The following is an 8773-nucleotide window of genomic DNA, read 5'->3' on the forward strand; positions in this document are numbered from 1 at the left end:
TGATTTTGGTTAAACAGACCTATCTTCATTGCCTGTAGCGCTAATTCTGTACCCTTGTCAAAGAGCCAGTGCAATGCCCCTGGGTTGTTCAGGCTCTACAATACATAAAAGATCTTGGGCAGAGTTTTTTGACAAAATTTTCACATTCCCCAAGTGCAGGGAAGTTGTTCTTCCATGCAGTCTTGAAACAAGCTGGCACAAGAGAAGCCTACTGGGGTTGGCTCAGTTTATCTGCAGTGAGCCCAAAAAAACAGAAGCCAATATTCCACCCTATAACTGGAATTAACAACTTATCAGATTAACTATTTGCAGTGTAGCTGGTATGCTTGAGAAAGCTGGATTCTCTTCCCTTCCATTAGGGGAAACCATGGCCACTTGAGCATTATAAGGCTGCAATTTAATCTTAGTGCAAGCCTGTTATGAAGTAACTATGCTCTTACTATTCAGAAAAAACTCAAGCGACCACTTAGGGTTTTTATGGCATTTTTAGCTAAAGATGATGCTATCATTCCACATCACAGTGTGATGATTTCCATTTGCTAGTCAAAGGTATTTTAAATCTTTAAAATATCTGAAAGCATGGATAAAACTCTCAGGACACATCTGTAAGTTCAAAAAGTCACATTGAAATCAAACTAGTAATAAATGCTTCTTGTCTGATATCTTAGATGCCAAATTGTATTCTGGAAGCCTTTTTTATAACCAAATTCTGAACTCTGAAATAGAGGTATATAACGGAAACAATTACAAAAGCAAGGCCAAATCCCTGCATCTGGATTCAATGGGAGCACCGTAAAGCTTGGATGTTCCACATGTAAGTCTGTACAAATAAATGTTAAAAACCTCAGTAATGTAGATACAGTAATGTAAAAGCCTATGGAGGTATAGAGTTTTTGTTGAGGAAAATAAGAAAGAGGTACTAATAAGCAATAAATATTCTTAAATGTATCTAATTTTTATGTAGAAAAAAATGTATATAACAGCAGCATCTTACAGGTAAAGATGTGGATAAGTAAAGTGGACTCAGATAGCAAAGTGGCTGCTCACTTTGCTCTTTGTCCAATACTCATAAAAATAATTTGCTTGCTGTCTGGTAGTACTAAATATATGCTTGTGATACATGCTATAAAAATACACAAATCATCCATCATATAGAAACTCTGATTTCTAATAGTCTGGTCCATGGTCATTTAGCCATTCATATCATGCAGATTTGTCTAATGCTGCAGGATTACAAACATCTTAAAACTGAATAAGATACAGAAAAATGTAATCTAAATCTGCATTTATCTGCCCTGACTTGCTGAGCATTACGAAAACATCTTTTCTCTTTGGTCACATTCTGTTACGCTATTTACACAGCTCCCATATAAAATAATTACCACTGTTCTTTCTGTAAGACTATATGTAAATAAATCAAAAAAGCTGTTAATTCCTAAAATTCTCAAACCTTTAAAACTAAACATTGGGTTTGCTGCTTTCAGTTCAGTTCTTATAGAAGGTATTAAGACATTTGTGGCCTATAAGAATCTTCCATTCCATGGAGCAGAACATATATCTCAGAGAATCATTTCTCCAGGGTTTGTGCTTGCTAAAGTGTCATTAATTACCTGGCTCAAACTATTCAAAGCTTATTTCAGTATGGCTACAATTTCAGTGCTGCAAAAAATACGTTCGGTTATAATACTGTCGGGCATCCACTTCAGGATTTCAGGTTTGCCTTCAGGCATTTAAAATCCAATGACTCAGAGTGTTTCTCTGTTAGCTTGTGATGCAGAAATACACGTGTGAGAATACCAAAAGGGGTAGGAGAGGCACTTGTTTAAATCAAGGGAGTGTTTGCAAAAAGCAGGGATGGATAAAAATGGGGAGCTGGAAAATGTTTTCTATCTTCCTATGCTGGAACAGCTGTCCAGTGAAAATAAGAGGGGAAAGATCTCTAATTAGGTTTTCAGAGAACCTTGTTAAGCTTCTGAAAACAGCTGTACATCAGGATAGCCTGGGTTAATAGGAGGCTAAGTTCGTTGGCCGAAGAGTCATATGTGCTTATAAGTGCGACAACGAGAAGTGACTGCAGCTTGCAACATTTTTCCAGCATACAACAGGAAGAGTGTCAGCACCACTTGGATCTTAAGGAAACCCATTGCTAAGAGCTGAGTATTTGGTTCTAGGTTTCATTGGCATAAGGAACTTGCACAGCTGAGTAGTGGATTGGCAGCAGACTTGCAAGGACAGAACTTGTTCTTCAATTTGAACTGTTGTTCTTCAGTATAAAATGCACAACAGTGGCTGAGAAGGTTAAAACTGAGGAAGTGGAGGAGCATTTCATAAATTGCAATGCCAAATAAAACAGTGGAAACCACAGTCACCCCAGTAAAGTGAAGGAAATTCATGTGGAGAATGTTTACTGCACACTGCTACAGATCCTTCTTCCATTCTTTTTCTTTTTTTTTAATAACTTAATAAACTTGAATTCTTGGCTAAGGAAGGAAAGCACATGAAGTAAAGTTCTCATCACCTCTTTTATTTCAGCTTCTCTTTTGAAAAGATGGAAATATTTTTCTTTCCCTGGTTAATACTTCAGCTCACGACATAAAGAAGAAAATGTGACTGTTACGCTTCATTTCGTATATGTGGAAACAGCACAGAAAATGCCCGACAACTGTTTCCATGTTATTACTCCCCGGTTATTAACAGTCTGATAGAAGTATCCTATGCAGCTGAAAGAAAAACTTCCTCTTCGCACCATTTCACTGGGAAAATAGAAACAGAATGAAGGGAAAAAAGAGATAAGGGAAACTAAACCTACTTCCTCTGGTGGTATGTCTCATTACAGATTGCAGCAGATTCCTTCAGTCATCCTTCTCATCACAGTGCATCTTTAAATACCTTCATTTGTCAGTACTTTCAGGTGCCACATCATTTGTCGCCCTTTCACTTTGTCATTTAGACCACAAAGGTAAAGCAGCACTGTGTCTCTCGAGGTAACAAGAGAAATGAACTTGTCCCCCAGGTTTTCATCCAGATCACCCCCCAGATAAGCCAGCTACAAAAGGGCTGCACTGGTTTGGGGGATGCCAAAAAGCCCTGCGTAGCTGCAGCAGTGTAGATAACACTTTGTCCTGCGCTGGAAGGTCTCCGGATGCGAGTCAGTCTGGAGGTGCCTGATGGGCAGAAGTGTTAGTGCAGCGCCGTGATCAAGCAAACAAACTCCGCGGAAAGGCAGACATGGGATCAAGCTAACACAGCTACACAATCCCCCTCTGGAGCTGGCCTGCGCCCGCAGCCAGTGGGCTCCAGCCACCCACCAGACATACCCGAAGGCACTGGAGGCGAGGACTGTCGTGTGACATCTTTGTTTGCACTGGCACAAGAAAACAGTTCTGTTTTGCCGATGCCAGCTGAGAGCCCACCAAGGCTGCGGCGGACTCGCGTGATACGATCTATTACTAATTCCCTGCCTTCCCCTGTTGCCTGGGTTTTCTGCATAGCTCGGTGATTCTTGGCCTATCATTGCTTTCCCTCCCACACTACTGACCCTCATTTTTCTTCATTTCTTGTTAATCAGCATTTGCTCCAATTAATTAGTGATATAACTTGTCAGGCACTGCAGTACAAACACGTGAAATGTCAAGAGCAAATAAAGGAAACACTGACACTGGCACTAGAGTCAGCGTGCTCTCCCAATATAAATACCCAGCGCCTGAAGACAAGTAGAGAACAAGTCACAACAGCGTACGGGTATTATTTCTGTAAGTTAACAGTTTGTTTTTCTGCATCATAAAATTGAATTCAGTCCATCAACTTTTCTAGAACTCCTCATTTTTCTGCTGGAAGTTAAACAAGGCCCTAATTCATCTGCAGAAATGTATTCCCAATTCTCTGCCAAGTGGTAAAAGCAAGAGTTAATTTATTACCAGCTCCAACAGAAGGCATTTAAAAACCGCTGCTTTTTCACATGTGTACCGCTCACTGGATTTCAGTCTTCTGGGCTCCATCCTTCTGCTCTTTAGGACACAGCTGGGAAACTCAACCTGTCCATCAGGTATATTCATCAGCGGGATGGTGATGGTCATTTCCTCTCTTGGTTGACACACAGCAAATAACAGAATTCAGGTTCAGTTTAAAAATTCTGTCCTGTTTAGCAAACAGAAGCTCTGTGCTCTCCGTCCTTCCTCCATGAGGCTGATTGACAAGGGAAGCCGAGAGAGGAGCCCAGCTCACGGCTGTGAGAAGGACGGCACTGGACGGAGCTAGCAGGGAAGGAGGGAAGGCTGAAAGTTTAATGCAGCACGCAGCTATTCTTTAAGCAAGGGCCACGGGCTAGAGCAGTACACCTTGATATGTCAGGAAGCAGAGGCCTGGGCCAAAAGAAGAGTAGCTAAGCAATGGAAAAACAACCCCAAACAGGAAGGCCTAAAGGCAAGGAGGAGATAAGTTGTCTGAAGGAGGGTACAGAGAAAAGCATTGCTGAGGGCAGCAATATGCTGGCACTGCAGCTGCGACGAGAGAGCAGAAATGATCCTCTCCTGGAGGTTCAGAGAATAAGGATCAGTCAGTGAACCATGAGGTCATGGGAGGAAAGAGACGCAAACGGTCCTACACAAGCATAACCACATGATGTATGGACACCACCTCCCTCCTTTGACACTCTCACCCACATGTTTTAAATAGTATAAATCAGTAATGACAGGGGCTCTCAGGAACCAGTAGCATTTATCTCTCAAATCAAGCAAAAAGTCTTGAAAATTCCCTTGATTAGCTTTTTTCATTTAGCTGTGCTGATCTATACGAGTCTAAAAAAGAACAAACTTTCCTTACGATTGCTTGTTATCTGCAGTCCTAATTTACTACGATGCTCAGATTTCACGCTATGAAAGCCTACTGATTTTTACTCACTTAGAATTATCAATTCATGTGCTCCCGTTTGAGCAACCTGGTCTAGTGGGAGGTGTCCCTGCCCATGGCAGGGGCGTTGGAACAAGATGATCTTTAAGGTCCCTTCCAACCCAAACTACTCTATGATTCTATGATTTCTACATCAGTTGTGGGTTTTTAATACTACACTACCTTGTAAACACAATATTTGATTGATAAGATTTGTAAGACCATGACTTAAGTAAATGCCCATTGTTCTAAAAATTAGGTTATATTGAAATCTGTAAAATCTGAATAATACTGCATTTCCCTATCCACAGCTATTACAAATGTAGTTGGTGACTTTATTAAAATGTAAATACAGAATTCCTTTTTTTAACAGAGAAATTATTCTTCAAAATGCCCAGAACGTCAACCTAGTCCACCCTCACTCCAAATGTTCAGACCTGGCATCTGCAGGCCACCACTGCCTCACAATATATATGTGCTTCCTACAAACTGCTATTGCAGAGCTTGCTAAGCTTTGTTTTGGTCCTTGATTTTGGCTCCTTGATCCAAACTGTCAAAAATACTTAGGCAAGAGAATTTAGGCAAGATAGCTGGTGCCTAGAAAACCCAAAACTTCATTTCTGAGAGAGCAGCAGTGCTACAATAGGTTGCCAACCTCTTACTTGGCTCTTACCAAGAAGAAAAGGTAACTTCTGAGTCTGTAAGTGATACTGATGGACATCTCCCTCAAACACTGCTGATCCGAACAAAGTCAAGACATTTCACAGTAAGTGAAGGACAGCGAAAATAAGAAAGATAGCTCTCTCTAATAATACCCTTTCTCAAACTGTCATCCTTGATTTACCCTTCACTGCATCTCAGTCTTGTCCAAAAGCATGTCATTAGTTGCTGCCATCACCCTCTTAAAATACACAGGTTCTTGTTCATGTGAATGGCCTTTTACCTTCAGGCTGTCTTTCAGAAATGGCTGTATCAGAAACTCCCCTGGTGCTCCCTACAGTCCTCTGGTATTTCTACTTTGCATCCTTCGCGGCATTTTCCTACCACTTTGTAAATACTGTGTAAGCAGCAGATACCACAGCTGAAATGGCACATATCAGCAACATGGATGATTACCTTCACCATTTATTTGCCCTGCTTGTCCCTACCCACTGCGTAAAAACTTTAACCAACATAACTGGTGTTTATAAAGAGGTTTTCCAACCATTAACTGCAACAGCTACCAGACAACCTAGCATCACTTGATTGACATCAGAGAAATTATACCCAACTACAACAGCTGTCAATCTAGACACCAGTAAATGTCTCTTGTTGAAATACAACTGAAACATCAAACTACGAAAAACACTGGACCACAGGGCTGCCCAGGCTTTTGTAGCATCTACAAGTTCCCTATCATGGTCAATCTTTTACTGCTAACTCCCTAATTGTATCTGCTATATATCAATTAAAAAATACCCTGTCCTTAATAATTATCATTCCCACAATTTTGTATGTATTCCATAACCAAACCTGTAAAAATTTGCAATAAGGTAACCTTTATTAAAATATAATAGAGTTGGGTGTACTTTATTGTCAAAGTAGTGTGGTTTTACCTTGTGAACTGTTGGTGTATTTACTGTTAACACACAGTTGATACAACAATATGGGTTGGTATTGACATTTGCTTATCTGAAAAATTATTTACATTGAAGATAGTGAATATCATGTTGGTGATGTTATTTTTAAATGCCACTGTAATGTTTTATTCTCATATTTATTTACAATATATAGTTTAAAAACTTACTCTCAAACTTTAGCACATCTTTTTGAATTAAATCTCTTCTCAAATTTCAAACTCCAAGTAATGAAGTATTTACTGCATAGACCTAGCAATCTGAGCTTCTGCACCTTTTTTTCCCAGTTCTAGTTGTGCAGATTTCTGCTTCTGCTTGGTCCTGCTCGGTTATTTATTTTAATTTCACTAATTTTCAGAATGAACATAACATTATGTACATTAAGTGTAAAGGGCTACCACAACTAAGTCAGCTGTAACTTCCTCTGTGTATCACTGGAGTATTTAAATAGCTCCCCTCCCATAACAGAGAAACTATGTACTCAGTAATAATACTTCTGCAGCTACAAGCTATGATGAGGAGATATTAAAGCAAACTGGTGTCTACCCAAAGGTAGCAGGGTCCTGAGAAAGTAAAAATAATAATGGTATTATCTTCACTACAAGGAGTGGAAAGTAACATTTTAGGGACTGCTTAAATGAATTCCCAGAATAATACTATAAGTAATAGCAATAGTAATACACTCTTCACACACTAGTTTAAGCTTGGTAAAGTACCTGAGTAAAGTATTATTAGCTATGAATTAATTAAAAAGGATGTTTTCTTCATTTCCCAAAGTTTTGAGTCCTATAACAGGCCATGTGCAAAAGCTTTTCTCTGTTTACTATGTGACACTTCTTCAAAAAATTACTTGCATTCAGGCAAAATAATTTCCTACTGTCATTATAGGCTATCAGATTATGTGTGGGGATGAAATGTTGCCTTGAAAGAGATATGAAACCACTGACTACTGCTGTCTTCAATCAGACCTTAGTGAAGTCAGGTTCTTGGTTGCATTTAAACCAGCTCTACACACTGTAATTTTACTGAGATAGGTCAGCGGGATCAGATGATACACTAGTAAAGACCAAATGATTGCACATTGAGCAAAGATGCATAGTGGAAATGTTCTCTGTGGTGCAGAAGAACTCAGAGAGTTCTACTCTTTGAGGTAATTAAAAGAAAGAATCCAGTTGTCATCAAAATAAATGACTTTTTTTTTCAAAATGTACTGGTTTTGGCAGGAGCGGAGTTAACTTTTTTCATAGCAACCTATATGGTGCTATGTTTTGGATTTGTGACCAAAACAGTGTTGATAACACAGGGATGTTTTAGCTACTCCTGAGCAGTGCTTGCACGGTGTCAAGGCCTTTTCTGCTTCTCATGCTGCCCCACCTGCGAGTAGGCTTGGGTCCCAACAAGGAGTTGGGAGGGGACACAGCCAGAACAGCTGACCCCAACTGACCAAAGGGATATCCCGTGCCATGTGACATCGTGTTCAGCAATAAAAGCTGGGGGGAAGAGGGAGGAAAGGGGGACATTTGGGGTTATGGCGTTTGTCTTCCCAAGTAACCGCTACATATGATGGAGCCCTGCTTTCCTGGGGATGAGTGGACATCTGCCTGCTGATGGGAAATGAATTCCTTTGCTTTGCTTGTGCACGCAGCTTTTGCCTTACCTATTAAACTCGCTTTATCTCAACCCATGAGTTTTCTCACTTTTACCCTTCTGATTCTCTCCCCCATCCCACTGTGGGGGAGTGAGCGAGAGGCTGGGGGGGCTGAGCTGCCACCAGGGTTAAACTGTGATACAAAAGAAGTGCCACAGCTAAAAGCATGGATATATGAGGGGTTTTTTTTCATAAAGCAAATCTTTATTAGTGCTTTTGGAGGATATGACTTGTCCAGATTCTGATACTGACAACAGCTTATCACTAACAGTTGAAGACATTTCCCCTACACACACTTTTTTGATAATCACACCTCTTACAGGTTTCAAAGCCAAAAATGGTTCATTAGCTCAGATTCTGATTCTTTCTATTAATTTGTTGATGATACACTTTCCAGAGCTTTACAGTCTAGAAAGTAATGCCATTCACTACGTTTACTGTACCTTGGAGATGGAATTTGAAAGCTCCATGCCAGAACTCAGAGGGATTCTTATTGCTTAAGATGCATCTATGCTGATTTCTGCAACTCTTGTGTCTTGAAAGACTAAGTTTTTTGGTTTTTTAGAACAGATGAAGATAACTGCCACATTGGCTATCTAGAGAACAGACAATTGTGTGTATC

Source organism: Larus michahellis, chromosome 1 (assembly GCF_964199755.1).
Source record: "Larus michahellis chromosome 1, bLarMic1.1, whole genome shotgun sequence".
Classification (NCBI taxonomy): Eukaryota; Metazoa; Chordata; class Aves; order Charadriiformes; family Laridae; genus Larus; species Larus michahellis.